Source organism: Macaca nemestrina, chromosome 4 (assembly GCF_043159975.1).
Source record: "Macaca nemestrina isolate mMacNem1 chromosome 4, mMacNem.hap1, whole genome shotgun sequence".
NCBI lineage: Eukaryota > Metazoa > Chordata > Mammalia > Primates > Cercopithecidae > Macaca > Macaca nemestrina.
The window spans coordinates 152,875,984-152,898,011 of NC_092128.1; the positions used below are offsets into that span (position 1 = coordinate 152,875,984).

The following is a 22,028-nucleotide window of genomic DNA, read 5'->3' on the forward strand; positions in this document are numbered from 1 at the left end:
ACATCCTTGTTGAAGCATTCTTCTGGGTTGGTTTTCTCTTTTTAGTTAAGTCTTAGGTTAAAGTGACGCTGTGGCAATGAGCACTGTCTAGTCTGTTAATAAACATTCCTCTCTGGAACGATTTTAACTGTCATGTATATATTGGGAACATTTTTCGCTGGAAAAATGATATGAGCAAAAACTATAATCATTTAATTATTCTGTGCTGAGAATGTGGAGGGATAGAAATTAAAATATGGGGATTCGGATTGGCTGCTTCATAACCACAGTTAAATCAGGTGACCTCTGAAGAGGAGGCTGATCACGTCAAGCACTGCTAACTTAACTGTGGTGGGGGGAAAGGATTTTATCTTCTAGCCTGCAGGAGAAATTAGCCAAATTTACCTTGAATTTGTGTACCTCCACCAGACTAAATTGATTAACCAATGGCCCATGTTTTACACTTTCAGAATGTAACAAATGAAACTGAGCAGAGAAGTAAAGTAGTCAGAACACAGATACTCTTCATCAAAAAGAAATGAGACATGTGAAAATCACTATGAACTCTGTTAAGTGTAAACCAATATATTATACTTGACCTGAATTGTGTTTTAAATTTTCACTTTCACCAAGCAACCTGTTCCAAATAGCTCATTTGTTCATGCAAAACAATATGATTTTCCCTGTATTTTATAATTAGTAAGCAAAATAAGATAAAATACATACAACTTCTTTCAGTAATGCTAAAAAAAAAAAAAGTTAAAAACACAGCGTGATACCTCGAGTTGTAGGAACATTATTTATCATCTATAAAGAATAAAAAGAAGATAAAATGGCTTTATTCAGAATCTGTTAAATAATACACAGTGAGATTCCCAACAATGCTACTGCCATGGAATTGAAACTGATAACAACAACAGCAGATAAAACATACACATGCTTCCACATCACACACTACCCTGAGAGCCTCAGATATGCTAACTTATCTGATCCTCCAGCGATCCCACGAGACGGGTCCCACTGTTCGCCCCATTTCAATGAGGAGGCAGCAATCACAGAGAAGTTAAAGGCATACAGCTGCTCAGCACCAGAGCAGGAATTCAAGACCACACTACGTGTCTCCAGGGTCTAAGCTCTTAAAAACCGTTATCAGCTCTCTCCCGGGAAAAAGTTTATCACTTACGTGTGTTTTACAACTAAGATCTTCTTTAATTTTATAGTGACAGGCCACTGAGAAAAGATAATAAGTATGTTCTAGTTGTATGCAAAATTCTTCTGGAATTTATGAACTGAAACGTTGAAAAGTGTGAAACAGATCTTCATCAGAACATGATATTAACTCCGGAGACAGCTGGCATCCTCTCTTCCTGGCTCCAGTGTTTTAAGAGCATCCAGGCCACAGGACCAGCTGGTGCAAAGGCAGAGAGCTGTGGTAGAACTTGGTCCATGAGGACAAAGGAGCACTTGCTCTTGTCCCGGTGGTATGTGGAGAGGGCAGGGAGGGAGCGAACACTGAAGACTGACGCAGGAACCACACGGAGTAGTTGGTGACGGTCTTTATGACATCATTACTTTTATTTTTAAAACGAGTAATTTCATCAGTGTTGCAAAGAGCCTGAACACAGGGACAGCCATCAGAGCCAAGTTTTCCAGACCAGGGCAGTGGCTCACACCTGTAATCCCAGCACTTTGGGAGGCTGAGGCAGGAGGATCTCTTGAGACTGGGCGTTCGAGGACTTGCCTGGGTAACATGGCAAAACCCCATCTCTACTAAAAATGCAAAAATTACTCCGGTGCGGTGTCACACGGCTGTAATTCCAGCTACTCAGGAGGCTGAGACAGGAGAATCACCTGAGCCTGAGAGGCAGAGGCTGCAATGAGCCGAGATCGCACCACTGCACTCTAGCCTGGGTGGCAGAGTGAGGCTCCATTTAAAAAAATAAATAAATAAATAAATAAAGAACCATTATATTTTCCAGCTCAGAACAGGAGGGGGGGGCTCACTGAAATTATAGTTCTGAGGGATTCATGACAATGTTATGATCAGGAGGATGTGAAACTAAGAAAAGCGCTGTTACACTGCAGTTTCAAGCTTCAGAGACTGACCAATGGTGGCATCTGTCATTAACCAAAACAGGGAATACCCCAGAGTAACAGCACTTTAGAGAGACAAATCGAAGAAATTAGATGACGGAATCAACACCAGGTTTATGGTTCTTACAGGAGATAACAGCTGCACTAACTGTTAACCCATAAGAAATAATGGCTTGGAACTCAAGAGGGAGGTCATGGTTGCAGACAGAGAGAAGGAGACACATTTGAAACCACGGGAGCAGGATTGTGAAGAAATTCTCACATCACTTCTTACACATCATCAGTTTTTAACAAATAAACCACGTGTAGAAATCCCTCAGTTACACAGCATAATCAACCAATGAGGTGACCTAATTAGCCGAAACTTACAAACATTTGCTCTCAAACACAATGTTAAAATTGGAATGACTTCAGTGTTTTTCCCAAAATATTCTGTGACTTCTTTAACAGAGTATATAAAACATAATTGTTGGGGGATGAGGAGAGGTTGGTAGTTGCAGTCAGACAGGAAGAATAAATGCTAAGTAATTAAGGTGATGAATATGTTAATGAGCTAATTCAATCATTCCACACTTTATACATAACATCACTGTGCACCCATTATACCTATTTCTCAAAAAATGAAAACAAAAAAATTCTTTCACAAATCTATAATTTCTAACACTGTCCTCCCGTAATGTTGATACCCTTACAAGTCATTATTGTATTCAAGCACTGTTACACTGCAGAGTTATTTGCCACCACCCTAAATGTCCCCAGACTAATTAAAATTTCTTCACTCTGTTCCAGGTATGATACCCAAATCATTTCTAATGACCTGCTCTACCCATCTCTAAATTGCTATCTTTAATCTGGATTAAAATAACATATAACAAAAGTTATTAAAACTGTATATAAAATAGAAACACTGATTCAAAATGAAAGCTCTTAAAAGTCTTCCTAATGAAATAAAAAATGGCTTTATAATAGCTACTTTGAATGTTGGGGCAGCGGGGAGGAGGGAGGTTTCACTCTGCTTTCTTCTAGGTTCTTGGAACATGTCTGACTTCTAAATAAATGAGATCAGAGTTTACTTAAAAGTAAAAATCAGACTTTTCAAAACTCACCTAGGTATAATACAGAATAAACTGTTTCAGTGAACTGTCTATACCAGACTGTATTTTTCTGCCTGTTCTGGCTATATGAAACTACTGAAACATTTGATGACTTGTGAGCTGCTTGAATTGATATTTCCAATTCAAACTGGAAGACTGGATGAAAGATTTGTAATGGAACTTTGGTGCCAATTCAATCTGGTCATTCCATGTAGAGACAGATTCAGACGGATCTACGAGAGCAAATCCAATGTTCCATAAGTCATAGAAGCTATGTCATAAGGGAGAAAGGATGATCAAATGCAGTATTTGTGAGCTAACACAAGAATAATTCTTTTAACCTTGCAAGACAGAAATTGAAAGTGAGAAGCCCTAGCATTGCAAAAGCCCTGACTCATGAAGATAACATTCCTAACATTCTTTTCTATAATTCTGCTTTTCTTTAGTTAAATAATAGTCCAAGAAAGTCACATTTCTTGATTAATACTGACTTTCAGTGTGGGCACTTCCTAGTAAATATATGTAAATTTAAAACAAAAGAAATAATACTCCACAGTAAGAACAGCACACCACACTAGAAGTCATATTTTTAATTTTCTTTGAGAACAAAACTATAAGTATCCATTAAAATCTGATGAATACAGCAAATCAATGGACTGAGCTCTGGATTTAAAGATTAAAAACTGAGGTAGAGTTTAGCTGTGAAGAAATGTCCTGAATGGATACTTAGATGATAAGTAAGGAGACAGATGGACAGACATATATTTAAATCTTCTCTTTGAATCCAGTACATGCATAAGCTACTTATTACATGACTCTCAAATGCCTAGTGTTTTCCTATCTTTATGAAAATTTCAGTCATTAGTCAACTAACAGCCAAATTAATGTCCTGTGCTCAATCAAGAAGAGAAAGCTAAACAGCTGCCTCATTCTGTTTGCCATTATTGCCAATGAGTTGGGACTTTGTTCAATAATTACACACTTAATAGGATGTCAGGATGTTATGTAACAGAGAGAGCATCAGTCACCCAGGAAGCAACAGGGCACTTGTTACCTGTGGACTGTGGAGATACAGGACCAAGTTGGCTGTGCTGAGGAACAGGAACACTAACGAAGAATTGCTTGTTGCCCCGCCACTGCTGTCCACTCTTTATTTAGTGTCCCCCAACTTCATGACATCTGTCAGGTTTTTTTGTTTTGTTTTGTTTTGAGATGGAGTCTCGCTCTGTTGCCCAGGCTGGAGTCCAGTGGTGCGATCTCGGCTCACAGCAAGTTCCACCTCCCCAGTTCACGCCATTCTCCTGCCTCAGCCTCCTGAGTAGCTGGGAGTACAGGCGCCTGCCACCACACCCGGCTAATTTTTTGTATTTTTTGTAGAGACGGGTTTTCACTGTGTTAGGCAGGATGGTCTCAATCTCCTCTGTCAGGCTTCTTAAAGACATTACTCTAAAACTCACAAATCTCCCCTAGCACGTAACAGTTTTAGCAGAGAAGAAAGACTGAACAGAAAGCAGCATTTTGAAAATGCTCTAGATTTTAAAAAGCACTTACTAAGTTCCCTGGCATCCTAAGTCCCTAAAAATATCTATTAGAGGAAATTTAAGTTTTATCCTGCCAAATAACATCTGTCTTTGAAAATGAAATTAACACCTTGAGTTGCATTCAGAAACTAACAGGAAGTCAATGTAAATTGGAAGAAAATGTAATGTGTTCCATATGGATAGAGGATTTTAAATGATGTTTTATATGAGCACCTGTATTTACTGTATCAGCTAAAGTGGACATCAAGATACTGTTACCAATGTTAATTACTATTTTTAATTTTTAAACTGAAATTATTTTCAAAAGCAAGGACTCTTTAAGTGGCTACTTTATACTTTGATTACATAATTGTTGGCATATGAGAAAAAGTATTTGTCTTGCCAACCTTTGAATTTATTGTTCTGGCTCAGTTAAAAAGCCGTAACACTTGGGTTACTTTCAATAGAGCAAAGAGACAATAGCTAAAGTTCTAGCTCAACTGAGAATGTGTGTACCGCCTTAATTAGTAACTGCAAAAAGACTTCAGGAGAGATATAGCTATGTGTTTATTTCCCTTTCTAAGTAAATCTCATCAGGCAAAATAGGTAATTTCTATAGAAGACTGCTATCACTAGGGTTTATGAATAGGGGAAAAAGAAACGCTCTAATCTTTAATTCATTTTACAGGCAATTCAACAACATATTTCTGTAACATCTACCATAAAACAGTAGCAACTGCATTGTTTACAGCTCTAAACCAGTGGGTCTCATATTTGACTGCACACTGACATCGTCTGGGAACTTTGCAAAGTACTGATGCCTGGGTTCCACCCCAAGATGCTCTGATATAAGTGGTTGGAGAAGAAAGTCTGAGTATTACTCATAGGCTTTAAAGCACCCCCAGGTGATTACAATACAACACAGCACAGGTGCTTCAGCAAAGATGGGCTCCTCAGCAATTCTAGACACCTTAGCGGGGATCTAACTATAGATCCCTAAAGGGTACAGACTTCCGTAAAATCAGTTTCCATGAGCATATGCTTGAACTTCTACGGGGCAGTTCAATGACAAGATCCTTAACCTTTTTCTGCTGTAATCTATAAAATGGGATAATGCCTCTCTGGAGGTTACTGTGAGGACTTGAGTAAATGTGCACAGGGCACACGGCATAGGCAAGGTGATCAGTCTGTTGAAGGTAGCTATATCACCATTGCAACCGGGGTGAATGTTACACGGGGTGAATGTCTAACAGAAACTAGTTTGCCTGTGCGTGTGGAGGGCAGGAAGAATCTACCACTCTCCCTGTCTTCTACCAGAGTTCCAAGAATACCCAAGGAAGGGGAGAGTATATACTAAAAGGAGAATCTGGGAATCTACCCAAATGTGGGATGTGCGGCTCCCTCCAATAGCCTGAGACTGTAAGACAGGAGCGCAGGGGCTCAGGGGCCCCTCCAAGTCTGTCTGGCCTCATTGAAGGATGAGGATTCAAGGGAACATTTTCTTGCCCATTCAACCATTTCAATTAGTCTGTTTGAGCACGCGGGTCTTCATGTGCTCATACTGAATTCTATCCTTGATATAAAGCTAAATGGAAGTGGCGGGAAGTCACAGAATTCTACAAGGTAAGTTCTTGACACAAAAAATAAGATATTTAAAGAAATATCACAAAACAATGAATGGCCATCTTTAAAATGATATACAGAATACTGGAATGACCGGCATATCACAGGCACTCAATAAATACTTAATGAATGAATAAATTTATTTCACACAAGATATAGTACCTGGGCCAAATTTCATACACTTTTCCCAAAAGTAACAAAGCAATCCTGAAAGTACTATTAAGAAATGTAAATCCAGGGAATTCATTTCTCTTCTGCTAATTGGTATCAGTGATAAGGACTATTAACTTAAAATATGCCTATTTCCTATGAAAAGAACTTAATAATCCATCATTCACATTACATTACCTGGATGCAAAGTACAGAACCTAGCAGTTACAAGACTAAACAGTTACAAGATATACTAGACTAGCAGTAATAGTTTCACTTAAGACAGATTTATTTTCACCTAATTGGTACCTACGCCTAAACATGAAGGGAATAATTCCAGCTTGAAAGCAAGTGACAGTAGATCATTTCTGTGTATTCTCTCAACAAAAATGTAAACAAATAACCAGTAAACATGAGAGAGGGAAAAGGAAAAAACCCATCTTGACAATTCTCCAAATGTATTAGCCTTGACTATTTTATGTGTCATTGGCAATATCATTTCTTCATGACAGGACTCATTTAGTGACGTGACAGCATCCCATAATTCAGCATTTTACTCCAAACTTGAACTAGTAATTAGTTGGCATGTATCTTGCTGCATTTACCATGTATACTTTGTGATCAAATTTTAATAGGACCATCTCATCTGTATTCACACAATGCTGTTAAACCAATTATTTTTTATACGTTGCCTTAAAAAAGCTACTTTATTTTTCATATTAGAAGCTTTCCCTGGATTACAAATATGCAGGAAAAAAATAACACTGTAATAAAAACACACTGGGTAGCTAATCACATCTTGAATTACACTTCCATCTATCTCCAGATATGCACCTTTCATTATTACCAATCATTAGTTTCCGGAAGTTCAGGGCTCAGTGCTGGATGAACAATAAAGACCACACAATGTCTGGCTGCTCAAAATCCTAAAATTCTGAATTATAAAGAAAATGGTAAAAATATATATCTGATATATTAACAGGAATAGAATTTTATAGTAATCATTTCTCAGCGCTGCAGCAATTACTTATTTAAGAAAAAAATCACTGGAAACTTTCCACGATAAGCTCAATTGTTTAGAGTCAAAAAAGATGCTTAAGTGACACCTGAAGGAATAAATATCCCAAATAAAGTGTGTGGATTGTATGCACATTGTTATGGCTGACAAAGTATTCAACTGTGCAGATGATACTACTGGTGCCTGCCTAACTGCCTTCCCTGTACCTGCCTGCCCCACCCCTAGCCTTAAATTCAGTGAGAATTTTGATTCTGTTCACTTGGGTCCCGGAGCTATGTCTGCAGGGAGAGAATATTACCCACTCTGTACCGCTAGCCTGGGCTGGCCCTCAAGCCATGGATCAACATTGCACTCTACTACCCCTGGTGATATCATTCCCAACGACTGGTTTAGGAATGGACATAAACAGCATTCCACTCATTGAAAGAGCTGTGGATCTAAGAGAAACTTATGTGAATGACACAGACACACACACACACACAGAGGGAGGAACGAAGAGAAAGAGAGAAGTGCTAGAAAGGAGACATGTAACTTCTCATGTGAGTGTCATCCTGAGACCCTGAGGATAGCCAGCCTACGAGACAAGTCCAAGCTGTCACACTGAGAAGGGAAGAATTGAATGTAGGTTTTTGATGATGCTACTGAGGCCTCCAGTTAACAGTCTCTAAAATTACCCTACTTCAGGACTTATTATGTAGATAATAAATGCTCTTTCTATTCAAGCCATTTTCGGTTGATTTTTCATTACCTGAAACTGAACGCATCCTAACGGACGAGCATTATAAGGGACTTCAACCATCATTTTGTGATCATGGAACACTTACGAAACTTGATGACATATGATGCCACAAACTAAGCCTCAAGTCAAAAGAAGATTAATTACAAGGATCACAGCCTCTGAAGATAATGCAATAAAAACTGAAATTCAGGACAAAAATACAAACCAAAAATAGCTAAAGGAGGGAAATATTTTTTAAATCCTCCACTAATATGAAAGCATGTCTCAAAGAGGCCAAACAAGCAATTATAAAATCTTTAGAAAATAATGACAGTAAGGACGCTGCATATCAAGAAAAGAAGTTAAAGAAAAAACACAGAAAAAGGAAAGAAAAAAGCAAATAAACCCAGATGTATAATTAGAGGAAAAGACACAGCATAAAACTTGGGGGGTGGCAGGGGGAACGGGAGGCAGAAAACAAATTAGTCATTCAATTAAAGGCATCAGAAAACACACAGCAACAGGAAAGTAAAGATAAAAGGTAAACAGATGAATCTGGACAAGAGTTGAATTGAAAAATTAGACCAAGAGACTTCTTTGAAAGGTATGGGGGAGACAAGCCTCTAGTCTAGTAAGAATTACAGAAAATACAAATTGCAAAAGTAGGAGTAAGCAAAATGTGCAGCAACAGTACCACAGACACAGATGCTACAAACACTTAAAAGAGCATTACATTAATAAACTCGAATACCTTACCTATTTTTCATTATCAACCCCCAAAGGAACCTTCCTTGCTCAACACCCTGCGCTTATAAATTAACTGCTAAGCATGATTTTGTTGGGCAGAGCTTTGGAGAGCCACAAGACATTGTAATTTCTTTTCTTTTTTCTTTCTTTTTTTTTTTTTCTTTTTTTGAGATGGGGTCTTGCTCTGTTGCCCAGGCTGCAGTGCAGTGGCATGATCACAGTTCACTGCAGTTTCAACTTTCTGGGCTCAACTGATCCTCCCACCTCAGTCTTCCAAATAGCTGGGTCTACAGGTGCGTGCTACCCTGCCCAGCTAAGTTTTTGGGGTTTTGTTGTTTGTTTGTTTGTTTGTTTGTTTTTGGTAGCAACAGGGCTTCACCATGCCCAAGCTGGTCTTGAACTCCTGGGCTCAAGTGATCTCTTCGCCTTGGCCTCCTAAAGTGCTGGGATGACTAGAATGAGCCGCCATTGTAATTTCTAAGAATTTTTTTTTTTTTGCCTCCCCCTGACCCAAACCGATTTTCACAATATTGTCCTTGTTGAGAATGCAAGCATTAATGTTAAGTATGATGTTTTAGAAAAATAAGGATTTTCCACAGTAATTCAAAAGGGAGAATACCAGAAATACCAAAACAATGGGTAATGTTGTATGATTTTCAACAAATTTCTACCCAAAAGGTTAACAGACATAGATGATATTACATAAACTTAATATCTAAATTTCAGAGTGTCATAAGGCTTATGCTGACCAGGAGCTGGCAGACTAAGACCAGTGGGCCAATTCTAGCCTGCCACATGTTTTTATAAACAAAATGTTATTGGAACAGAGCTGTACTTGCATTTACATATTGTGTAAGGCTACTTTCACAACACAATGGCAGAGTTCAGTGGCTTTGACAGAAGCCACCTGGCCCTTTAGAAGAAAAAATTGCCAACCTCTGTTCCAGACCATAAAAAGATAGCTAATACAATCTTAGCAAAGCAAATGTACCCTTTACGCACTTAATAATAGTTTTAATATTTTTAAAGATAAAGAGAAACTGGTAGAGAATGAGAGTTAAGAGAGGCAGAGAGTAATGTACCCTCTTATCAAACATGTGGAATGTTCATAAAAATTACCAGGTATTAGGACAAAAGGATATATTTACAAATTCAAAAAATGTAAGTCTTCCAAATCTTTTAAAATAAATGTAATAGGATAAAATCAAAATGTGGCTAAAAACTACTATCTCTACATCTACCTACTTACTGAAATTTAACACCTTACTTGTGCTTTGGGATGAAGAAAGAAAACTGATAGAAAAATTTCCACTTTCATCACACATACATAACAATTAAAGCTTATAAAATGAAGACTGGGAAACAGCCACAGCAGGGTCAGAAAAAATCATAGCATAAAATGCATTTGCCAGAAAATACAAGAGATCGAAAATAAGTAAACTTAGTTTATAACTTAGAAAATTAGGGGAGAAAAAACAAAACCAAAGAGGAAAGTAGAATAAATTATTGGAGATAAAGGAAGAAATGAATTAGAAAATCAAACAAAAATACCAGGACATTTGAAACCCAGGTTCTTTGAAATGACCCACAAAACTGGCTAAGTTTTGCCAAGTCTAAGAAAAAAGAAAGAAGATCCAAATAAAGTACAATAGAAATGGAAAAGAAAACATAACTTCAGATATGAAAGATTTAAAATTTAACTCCATATAATTTTAATTAATATGAACAGCTAGGCAAAACAGATACTAGAAGAATGTTATAAAATTTGCATAAGAAAAAAGAAAACAAAAACAGACCAAATAACCATAGAAGAAATCAAAATTACAGGTAATAACTCAGGGGAAAAAAAAAAGCACTAAGCATAGATGGTTTTAATAAAGAGTTTTTGAAATCTTCAAAAAGTAGATAAAACCAATATTATAAAAACTGTCCTAACAGGACAAAGAAGAATATATATATATATATATATATTTTTTTTTTTTTGAGATGGAGTCTCGCTCTGTCGCCCAGGCTGGAGTGCAGTGGCCGAATCTCAGCTCACTGCAAGCTCCGCCTCCCGGGTTCACGCCATTCTCCTGCCTCAGCCTCCCGAGCAGCTGGGACTACGGGCGCCCGCCACCTCGCCCGGCTATTTTTTTTTTGTTTTTTGTTTTGTATTTTTTAGCAGAGACGGGGTTTCACCGTGTTAGCCAGGATGGTCTCCATCTCCTGACCTCGTGATCCACCCACCTCAGCCTCCCAAAGTGCTGGGATTACAGGCTTGAGCCACCGCGCCCGGCCAGAAAAATATGTTTTAAAAACCTAAGACATTTTGGAAAGCCACCCTAGTTGGATTCATAGATACAGTAAGAAAACACACTTAGGTGGGAATAGCACTTATGAATACAGATGGAACACTTTTAAATATAGTATTTTAAAGTTTAAAAATTACCAGAAAGGTGGAGCAAGATGGCTTAAAAAAAAAACAAAACAACACACAAAACTCTCCAAAGTTTATCCCCTCTGCACAAACGTCAAAATGAACAACTACCAAGAAAGCATTTTCATAACAGCTAAAAATCAAATGGGAGATCACAGGACCTGGGTTTAGCCTAACAAGAAAAGACGCATTTAAGGGGTAGGAAGGACAGTCTCACATTACCTACAACCTGGTACCTCATCCCCAGGCAGCACAGCCTGGAGAGAAAAACACCTATGCTTGGGGTAGGGAGAGCAGAGTGAGTGTGGGACTTGGCATTGGAACTCGGTGCCAGTCCTACCACAGTGGAACCCAGCACTGAACTCAACTCAATAGCAAATAAGCAAATAATCTGATTTTTAAATGGGCAAAATATCTGAAGAGACATTTCTCAAAAGAAGACCTGCAGATGGCCACCATGTCTAAGGAAAAAATGCTCAGTATCACTCATCATTAAGAAATGCAAATCAAAACCACAGTGAGATTTCATCTCACCCCAGATAGGATAGCTATTATCAAAAAGACAGAAGATAACAAACGCTGGCTAGGATGCAGAGAAAAAGAATGCTCATCCGCTCTTGGTGAGAATGTAAATTGGTAGAACTATTATGGAAAACAGTATGGAGGTTCCTCCGGAAACTGAAAAAAGAACTGCCATATGATCTAGCAATTCCGCTGCTGGGTATATACCCAAAAGAAATGAAATTAGTCTATCAAATAGATGACCTGCAGTCCCATGTTTACTACAGCTCCATTCACAATAAATGATAAATGTTTGAGGTAACAGATATCCCAATTACCCTGATTTATTACACATTGTATGCATATATCAAAAGATCACATGTACCCCATAAATATGTCCAACTATTATGTATCAGTTAAAAACTAAAAACACATTTTAAAATGTTAGCCAAGTATTGTGGCCATGTAGAGCTTATCCAAGGTATATATAAACATTTTAATGATAAAGAGGAGAAAAAAGCAATGTTCCAATGAATTTACTGTAGTAATGTATTAAAGGAGAAACATCATGTGACTATCAGAGACTGAAATAAATACCATCTACTACTACTCAACACCCATTTCCAACAAAAATGCTGAGCAAGTTCTGATAAAAGGTATGTATCAGAAATTTAGAGAAAATATTACATTTAATGGTAAAATATTAGAAGCACCCATTAAAATGAAGAAGAAAACAAGGATATCTGTCAAGATACAGAATCAAGCTAAATGCTCATCAACAGATGAATGGACAAACAAAATATGTTATGTATCTACAAAGGAAGACTATTCAGCCACTGAAAAAATGAAATGCTCTCATTTGCAGCAACACGTTGAGAACTGGAGGGCGTTCAGTGAAAGGCGTCAGGCAGAGAAAGACAAATATCGCGTGTTCTCACTCACATGTAAGCGCTAAAAAAACTGACCTTGTGGAGGTAGTGAGTGAAACAGTGTTTCCCAGAGGTTAGGAAGGGCAGGGGAGAGCAGAGGGTGAGGAGAGGTTGGTTAATGGGTACAAAACTACAGGTAGAAGGAAGGAGTAAGTTCTAGTGTTCAGTAGCACTAGCAGGAGACTATCGTTAATGATTGTACAGTTAACCCTTCAACAACACTGGTTTGAACGGCCAGGATCCACTTATACAAAGATATTTTTCCAACCAAACTGAAAATATAGCCGTTCCTCAGTCTACATGGGGAACTGGTTCCAGGACCCTTATGTTTACTGAAATCCTCACGTATTCATGTCCCGAAGTCGGCCCTGTGGAACTTCACATTCAACAAGCCAGCCCCCATACATGTAGGTTTCGCATCCAGGGAATACGTATTTTCGATCCATGTTTGGTTGGAAAAAAAAGTGTGTATAAATGGACCCATGCAGTTCAAACCGTACAAAACTGTACAGTATTTGACGGATGTGAATTCGTGGATACAGAGGGTCAATTTTCTATCTGTGGGTTTGACAAGAAAAACTGTGGACTGGAGCATGCTTCAATTTTGGTTATACAGGCGGCCCTGGAACCAACCCCTCACATATACTGAAGTAAGATTATATTTTTTCAATAGCTGCAAGAGAGTATTTGGAGTATCCCCAACATAAAGAAATGATGAATGTTTGAGGTGACAGATATCCCAATTACCCTGATTTATTACACATTGTATGCATATATCAAAAGATCACATGTACCCCATAAATATGTCCAACTATTATGTATCAGTTAAACACATTTTAAAATGTTAGCCAAGTATTATGGCCATGTAGAGCTTATCTAAGGTATATATAAACATTTTAATGATAAAGAGGAGAAAAAAGAAACGTTCCAATGAATTTACTGTAGTAATGTATTAAAGGAGAAACATCATGTGACTATCAGAGACTGAAATAAATATCATCTAATACTACTCAACACCCATTCCTAACAAAAATGCTTAGCAAATTCTGATAAAAGGTATGTATCAGAAATTTAGAGAAAATATTACATTTAATGGTAAAATATTAGAAGCATCCATTAAAATGAAGAAGAAAACAAGGATATCTGTTCCACTTGTTCAAATCCCGCATTGTAGTGGTTCAGGGATTGCAATAAGATAAAAATGTAGAGACAGAAATATTCACAAGGAAATGATCATCGCAGTTCACAAACAATATGAGTATTCACCTAGAAAATCAGAGGCAATCAGAAAAAATAAGGGATTTTGGCAAGGGGACAACGTACAAGGTGAACACAAAACTCAACAGCTTTTTTATACCTTCAAAAAAGCCAGTTTAAGCATTTAATAGGAAAAAGCAACATAAACGGAAAAGTGGGTATAAAACTAAAAAAAGTGGCAAGATCTTTAGGAAGACAACTATAAAACTTTACTAAAGGACATAAAAGCAGCCTGAATAAATGAAAAGATATACCTTGTTCAGAAATGCTAGGACTCAATATTGTAAAGATGTCAGTTTTTAACAAAGTAATCTGTAAAGGTAACCCCTATCCTAATCAAAATTCAAACATGATTTTTCAGGAACTTGACAAGCTAATCCTAAAATCCCATAAAATATGTAAGAAAACTTCTAAAAAGAACAATGAAAAAAATCTGAATATTTTTAAATGTTTACAATACGAAAAGTGTTATGTTAATTAAAATGGTGTGATATTAACAAAGCAAGAGAAATCAATGAATAGGAGAGAATTATAAAGCCTTGAAATCATCATCGTTGTCATCAGCATCATCACAGCTAACATTTACTTAGCACTTATTACGTGTCAGGCAATTTTCTAAGCTAGTTACACAGATTAGTTCATAATCGAGATTACGTTTTATCTCCTGTGAGTTGCCTGATAATCCTTTACCTGTTTTCCTGTTTGGTTGCCTTCAGTAATGCTTTGAATATTGGGTAGAAGCTGCTTTCCCCCAGAGAGGAGTTGTATTTGTTTTTGCCAGTTGCCTGGGTACACAACTACTTGAAGACCGCGTTAAATTGTTTGCTGGAGGTTGTTTTGGACCTCCCCGGCAGGATAGCAGGAATGTGCAGGGAAGACCTGTGGGAGGCCCTCTAGTGGTCATCCATTCTCAGAGAAGCGCTTTCCTTGCTACCCCAATGAGTTAAGGCTTGTTTCCTTCTCTTCTACAGAGATTTCTTTCTCATTCAGCTTTTACACTACGGACTTCAGGGTTCCAACTTTATTCAGCGACCTCTTCGGAGCTTCCCACTTTGTAAAAACCAATAGGCTTTATTGCCTGTCTCTGGAGTCCCATGCAACCATCAAAGCAGATGCTCCCGGCCCTTGAGTTCAGAAAGGTGGTGAAGGCAGACTAAGAGCTCCCTGCCTTCCCTAGAGTCTGGCTTGCCCTTTTTCACCCTGCCAATTCCTTCTTCTCTTGCCTGGCCAGAAATATATTTTCAGTCGTTTTTTAAATCTCTCCTCTAATATTTTTAATTGTTGTTAGTAGGTAGGTAGTTTAAGGTATCTGATCGGTCAATAGACCATAAAACTATGTCTTTTTTTTTGTTTTTGTTTTTGTTTTTGTTTTGAGTCGGAGTCTCGCTCTGTGCCCCAGGCTGGAGTGCAGTGGTGCGATCTCGGCTCACTGCAAGCTCCGCCCCCTGGGTTCACGCCATTCTCCTGCCTCAGACTCCCGAGTAGCTAGGACTACAGGCGCCCGCCACCACGCCCGGCTAATTTTCTTGTATTTTTAGTAGAGACGGGGTTTCACCGTGTTAGCCAGGATGGTCTCGATCTCCTGACCTCGTGATCCGCCCGCCTCGGCCTCCCTAAGTGCTGGGATTACAGGCTTGAGCCACTGCGCCCGGCCAAAACTATGTCTTTTTTACACACCAGTATTACCCTACTTTATTCCTATAGCTTTACAATGTCTGGTAGGATATGTCCCTGCACATCACTTTTGCATGGCTTGCCTTTGTTTAATAGATGTTTGACATTTTTATATGTTTTGATTATTAATCCTTTATTATATTTTTTTTCAAGCTTTGCTTTTTGATGTGAGGGAGGGCTTTAATAATTCATTTCCACAAAGGATGGCTGATTTGATTAAGCGTTCCTTTCTCACTGTATCAGTCAGAGTGCTGGCAGAAAACAGACTGTGCAATCAAACAGGGATAATTTGGGAAGCGTTTAATAAAGGGAACTTCACAAAAGATAGGACAGTTTAGTAAAACTGAAAGAATAATGCCATGCCCTGGAGCAAATGACAACTGCTGTTTCCACCCCTAGGCCTTAAGGCATAAGAGCAGGGAAGCAGAAACTAGATGCTGAGAGGACTGAGTGAACAGGGCCCCTGACAGGAGCTGTGACCTTTCCCAAGGCGCACCGTGAGCCCTGCGGTAACCCTGTACAAAGGGAGGGCTTGTATGTGGGGAGGAACGGTGGTTCAAGGGTCAGAATAAATACCTTGACCTAATTCTTTGCCCTCGTTTCTCACTGGCTGGACTCAGTTGGTAGCCACAAGGCAGGAGGCTCACTAACAGTCCTAAGAGGTCAGCTTCTGGGAGCGCAGAACAGTGTGCAGAAGGCATATCTAGAGGACTACATGGAAGATACTGGCACGTCCTTGACTGACATTCTGCCTTTTTTTAATCTATCAAACTTGATCAATGAAACTGCACCAGGACGATATGCGGTTAACTACAGTCAGATAAACAGAGTTCAAGTCCAGCTTCTGCCAAGCACTAATTGTGTGATCTTGAACAAGTTACTTAACCCTCTGTGTCTTAGTTTTCTCAACTGCAAAGTGGAATAAAAATACCTACTGTAAAGGATTATTGCCCAAAAACAACTTTTTAAAGTTGCCTCTTAAAATTTTTTTTTTTTTTTTTTTTGAGACGGAATCTTGCTCTGTCACCCAGGCTGGAGTGCAGTGGCCGGATCTCAGCTCACTGCAAGCTCCGCCTCCCGGGTTTACGCCATTCTCCTGCCTCAGCCTCCCGAGTAGCTGGGACTACAGGCGCCCGCCACCTCGCCCGGCTAGTTTTTTTGTATTTTTTAGTAGAGACGGGGTTTCACCGTGTTAGCCGGGATCGTCTCTCGATCTCCTGGCCTCGTGATCCGCCCGTCTCGGCCTCCCAAAGTGCTGGGATTACAGGCTTGAGCCACCGCGCCCGGCCGCCTCTTAAAATTTTTTTAAGTGAAATAGTTTTAAAAAGTGAAAGGACAAAATAAACTGGTAAAAATAATTCAAATGATTCCAAATGTATTAGTAATCATAGTAAGTATAACTCTTGGAAATTCTGATTTAAAACAAGTATTGTCAGAATAGGTAAAAAATTCAAAATCTATATACATAATGCACATACATAATGCTTACCAGAGACACACTTAAAACACAAGGATACCGAAACAAAGAAGGTTAAAAGAAGGAAGAAAGATGTACCAGAGAAACACTAACAGGAAGTTCGATGCCAGCGTCACTGGGCTACAACCAGCAAAGCTGCATTTCTTTCCAGAAGCTCTAGAGATGAATCCATTTCCTCACCTTTTCAAGTTTCTAGAGGCTCCCTGCATTCTTTGACTCATAGCCCCTGTCAACATAAAATAAACAAGAGACTGGCTTTCCAAACAGTTTATTCAGGAATAGCAGGGGACTACAATCCATATGCACGCTACGGCAGACCCATAGGTATATCCAAACAGACTGAGACAAGAGAAGCTTTTAAAAGGAAAAAACGAGAAGTCCACATGAGCTATCCTGAAACAAAGCTCCCTGGTTACGGGGCTTGTTGTAGGGGCTGGCATGAGGCAAGTGTCCGTGAGTAGGCGGCTTATCGGGAACACTGAAGTTCTTCCAGTAGTCCCTACATGAGCATATGTGCACAAGGCAGGCAGTTTATCGGGACCACTGAAGTTCTTGCAGCAATCCCTACATGAGCGTATGTGCATGAGGCAGGCAGCTTATCGGGAACACTGATGTTCTTCCAGTAGTTCCTACGTGAGCGTATGTGCACAAGGGTGCCTTCTTCATGGCCTCGCAGCTCCGTTTCCATAGGTTTTCACATGAGTCACTGTGTGTTGATAACGCTAACTTTCACGCCCCCTTCCATCTTCACAGCCAGCAATGACTGGCTGAATCCTTCTCATGTCACATCACTGTTCTTCTTTTGCCTACTTCTTTCACATTTAGGACTCTTGTGATTATACTGGACCCACCTGGATAATCCAAGATTATTTTAAAGGAAATGATTAGCAAACGTAATTCCTTCCGCTACCTTAATTCCCCTTGCCATGTAAAGGCACATATTCACAGGTTCTAACGGCTGGGATGCAGACATCTTATTTTGGGCATGGACAGGTGAGGGGGGCATTATTCTGCCTACCACAGTACCTAATAACATAGCTTCAAGGCATATAAAGAAAAAAAATTTAAGAACTAGGATAAAAAATTGGAGGTCTATCATTTAATGAATTTTTTCTTTTGAGATGGACTCTCGCTCTGTTGCCCAGGGCAGAGTGCGGTGGCACGATCTCGGTGCACTGCAACCTCTGCCTCCTGGTTTCAAGCGATTCTGCTGCCTCAACTTCCCGAATAGCTGGGACTACAGGCACATGCCACCATGCCCAGCTAAATTTTGTATTTTTAGTAGAAATGGAGTTTCACTCTGTTGGCCAGGCTGGTCTCGAACTCCTGACCTCGTGATCTGCCCACCTCAACCTCCCAAAGTGCCAGTATTACAGGCGTGAGCCACCACGCCTGGCCTTAGTGAAGCAGTTTTAACATTTCTCAGTAATTGCTAAATAATCAAATCAAAAACAATCATTAACTATATTGACGATTTAGAAAATATGATTAACAGATATTTTTAGAGCCCTGTATCCAACAGTTGGACAATAGATACTCTTTTATTTTTTTTTGAGACAGAGTCTTGCTCTGTCACCCAGGCTGGAGTGCAGTGGCATGATCTCGGATCACTGCAACCTCCACCTCCTGGGTTCAAGTGATTCTCCTGCCTCAGCCTCCCAAATAGCTGAGACTACAGGCATGTACCACCATGCCCGGCTAATTTTTGTATTTTTGGTAGAGATGGGGTTTCATCATGTTGGCCAAGCTAGTCTGGAACTCCTGACCTCAAGTGATCCGCCCGCCTCGGCCTCCCAAAGTGCTGGCATTACAGGTGTGAGTCACCACACCTGGCCTCGACAATAGATATTCTTATGCAAATGTGAAACATTTATGGAAAGTGACTACATACTGGGCCATAAAGTTAGTCTCAACAAGTTCTAAACAATCAGTTTAATACACCTCAAGTCCTCAAAGCACAATGCAATTAAGTTAGAAATCAGTATTTCAAAAAACATTACAACATTTTTCACATAAAAACACATTTCTAAATAATTCACTGATTAAAGAAGAAATCATAAAGCTACAGTATACAGGAAAAATAACAAAAACACCATTTATCAGAACTAAGTAGCAAGTGATTAGAAAAAAAGTATAAATTTAAATGTTTAAATGATAAAAGAATATAGGCTGAAAATGAAAAGGCTAAGCATCAAATTTAACAATCAGGAAAGGAATGATAGTATAACATGAATCAGGTAGAATCAAGGAAATTAATAGAGCAAAAATAAATAAATTAACAAAGATTCAATAACAAAACCTTTGATTCTTTGGAAAGTCTAATAAAATTAACAAACCTCCAGCAACATTGATCAAAAACAAAGAAAAAGGCCCACACAAATGCAAACAGACTTACAGATACACATAAAATTTGTAATAACTGAATATTCAACTTTATTTTTAAAGTTGAATACGTTTAAAGAGAATATGTAAATATGATACTCCTAGGTTATTTTTCTAATAATTACCATAGTTGTGTTTTTAAAACTTTTCCCCAAATTGAAAAATAAGAAAATGAAGATCTCATTTATAAGAGCAATAATAATATATAATGCCTAAAATACATTAAAAGGGATGGAGTAAATCTATCTCAAAAAAGATGTCAACACTCTCATCATTTATAAAATTTATAAACTTCTAATGAAAACTTCAAGAAGTTATTTCGTAAAACATAAAATAACTCCAAAATTAATCCCAAAAAATAAAGGAGAGGTAATGGCCATTAAACTTCAGGAAAATAATGAGGGATATTTTCCTTGAAAACATTAAAATGTATTACAAAAGGATAATACTTTAAAATTTTTTACTGATACAGTGATTGAAAGACAGATTCGTGGAACAAAACGGAAAATTCACCAACAGCCTAAAAGTTTCCTAAGGAGTATGTTTCAAATCAATAGGAAGGATATAATTCAATACATACAGGAAACTATTTAGGAATAAAAGTAAAGGCAGATCTCTCAAAACACTGTAAGAATTCAAATACCTGTGAAATGAACAAATGAGTAAGAAGAAATACAGATAAAATTTCCATCCAATTTCTCATGATACACTTTATATATAAAAACCATGAAGCAGGCCGGGTGTGGTACCTCACGCCTGTAATCCCAGTGCTTCGGGAGTCTGAGGCAGGAGGTTCATTTGAAGCTAGAGGTTCGGGGGGGGCCAGCCTGGACAACATAGTGAGACTCCATATCTCCACAAAAAAATAAAAATTAGCTGGGTGTGGTAGCGTGTGCTGAAGTCCCAGCCACTAAGGAGGCTGAGGCAGGAGGATCCCTTAAGCCCAAGAGTCTGAGGTTGCAGTGAACTATGATTGCACCACTGCACTCCAGCCTGGTGGACAGAGTGAGACCCCCATCTCTTTATAAAAAGAAAAAAAAAGAAAAATTAAAAAAAGGAACAAAGAAAACCATAGGCCGAGCATGGTGGCTTACATGTGTAATCCCAACATTTTTGGAGGCCAAAGTGGATCACCTGAGGTCAGGAGTTCAAGACGAGCCTGGCCAACATAGTGAAACCCCAGCTCTACTAAAAATACAAAAATTCACCAGTTGTGGTGGTACATGCCTGTAATCCCAGCTACTCAGGAGGCTGAGGCAGGAGAAATGCTTGAACCCAGGAGGTAAAGATTGTACTGAGATCTGTACCAAGATCACGCCACTGCACTCCAGCCTGAACAACAGAGCGAGACTGACCAAAAAGAAAAAAAAAAAGAAAAAAAGAAAGATAAAACTGTAAAGCAAAAATGAAGGGTTAGGATATTTCAAGTTGCAAATAGGAAATCTCAACTAGCTTAAACAAGTAATTTAATGGTTCATGTAATTCCAAAGTACAGAGGAAGGTCACAATCAGACTCATTTGATCAGTCTTGTTCCATTTCTCTGTCATTCCCTCAAATCTGCCCTCTTTTTGCACATGCTACCTTCTTCAGCCATATGGCTTCCATCACGCCTACAGAGTCTCCGTCCTTAGGCCTGCATGCCTCACCAGTTAGAGAAGAGTTCCTCTTTCCCCACCTACTGCCAAAAGTCCTAGTTATACACCCATCTTTTAATAGTCACGAATACCACCCACTAGTTAGATTAGGCCTGAGTTCTCAGCCAGCGGCCTTGCTGGGTATATGACTAGGGTCAATTGTTGAGCCTGGGGATGAGGTCATCCAAACCAAACTGCAGCCCCAGTCAATGGTTACAGAGAAAAAAATTCGAGGTTGGAAAAGTTCACTACAGAGCAACTGACAAAATTAACTATATGAAAATACTAAATTTCAACATATAAAACAAATCTACCATTGACAAAAGCAAAAGACAATGGCATAGGTAGAAAACACATATGTATTCCGAAACAAAATAATGGTAAAGGCCCATATGACCCCAAACTTTTTGGTAATAAGGTATTAGAAGATTTCACTAAGTTGTACCATTTGGCAGAAATGTGGAAATAGATTACAATGAGAACAATGGTATACTAACCCAGGAAAAAGTAATGTCTGGTTAAAGGAAAAGAAATACTGGAACTACCACTCACCATTTGTTGAAAACAGCCCTAGTAGTGTTGGATGCAGCCAGGAGTGGTAATGGCAACTGACGAATACTGTCTACATATAAACAGCAAATAGCTGTGGGTCATGGAATCCTGTGTAACATTCAAGTCACTGGCATTAAAGAAAGCCATAAGAGGTGAAAGCAGATCACAACAGTAAGATCACAGGAACAGTTTTCATAAGCATATCATACCTTTTAGGAAGCTCTCCAAAACCTTTCATGAGTGAAACAGAATATAAATA

General features: G+C 38.8%; 1 protein-coding gene across 10 annotated transcripts in view; it reads right to left on the minus strand.

Annotated features, from left to right (window-relative positions):
* LOC105483388 (sidekick cell adhesion molecule 1) overlaps positions 1–22,028 on the minus strand; it is a 960,109-nt gene that overhangs the window by 758,916 nt on the left and 179,165 nt on the right. Inside the window, exon 1 of one of the 10 annotated variants that reach the window (XM_071095424.1) lies at positions 14,740–15,595. The exons of the other annotated variants lie outside the window; for them this stretch is intronic. The gene's annotated coding sequence lies outside the window, so the exon portion shown is untranslated. Of the gene's footprint in view, positions 1–14,739; positions 15,596–22,028 lie in introns of those variants that run through there. 10 annotated transcript variants of the gene reach the window in all.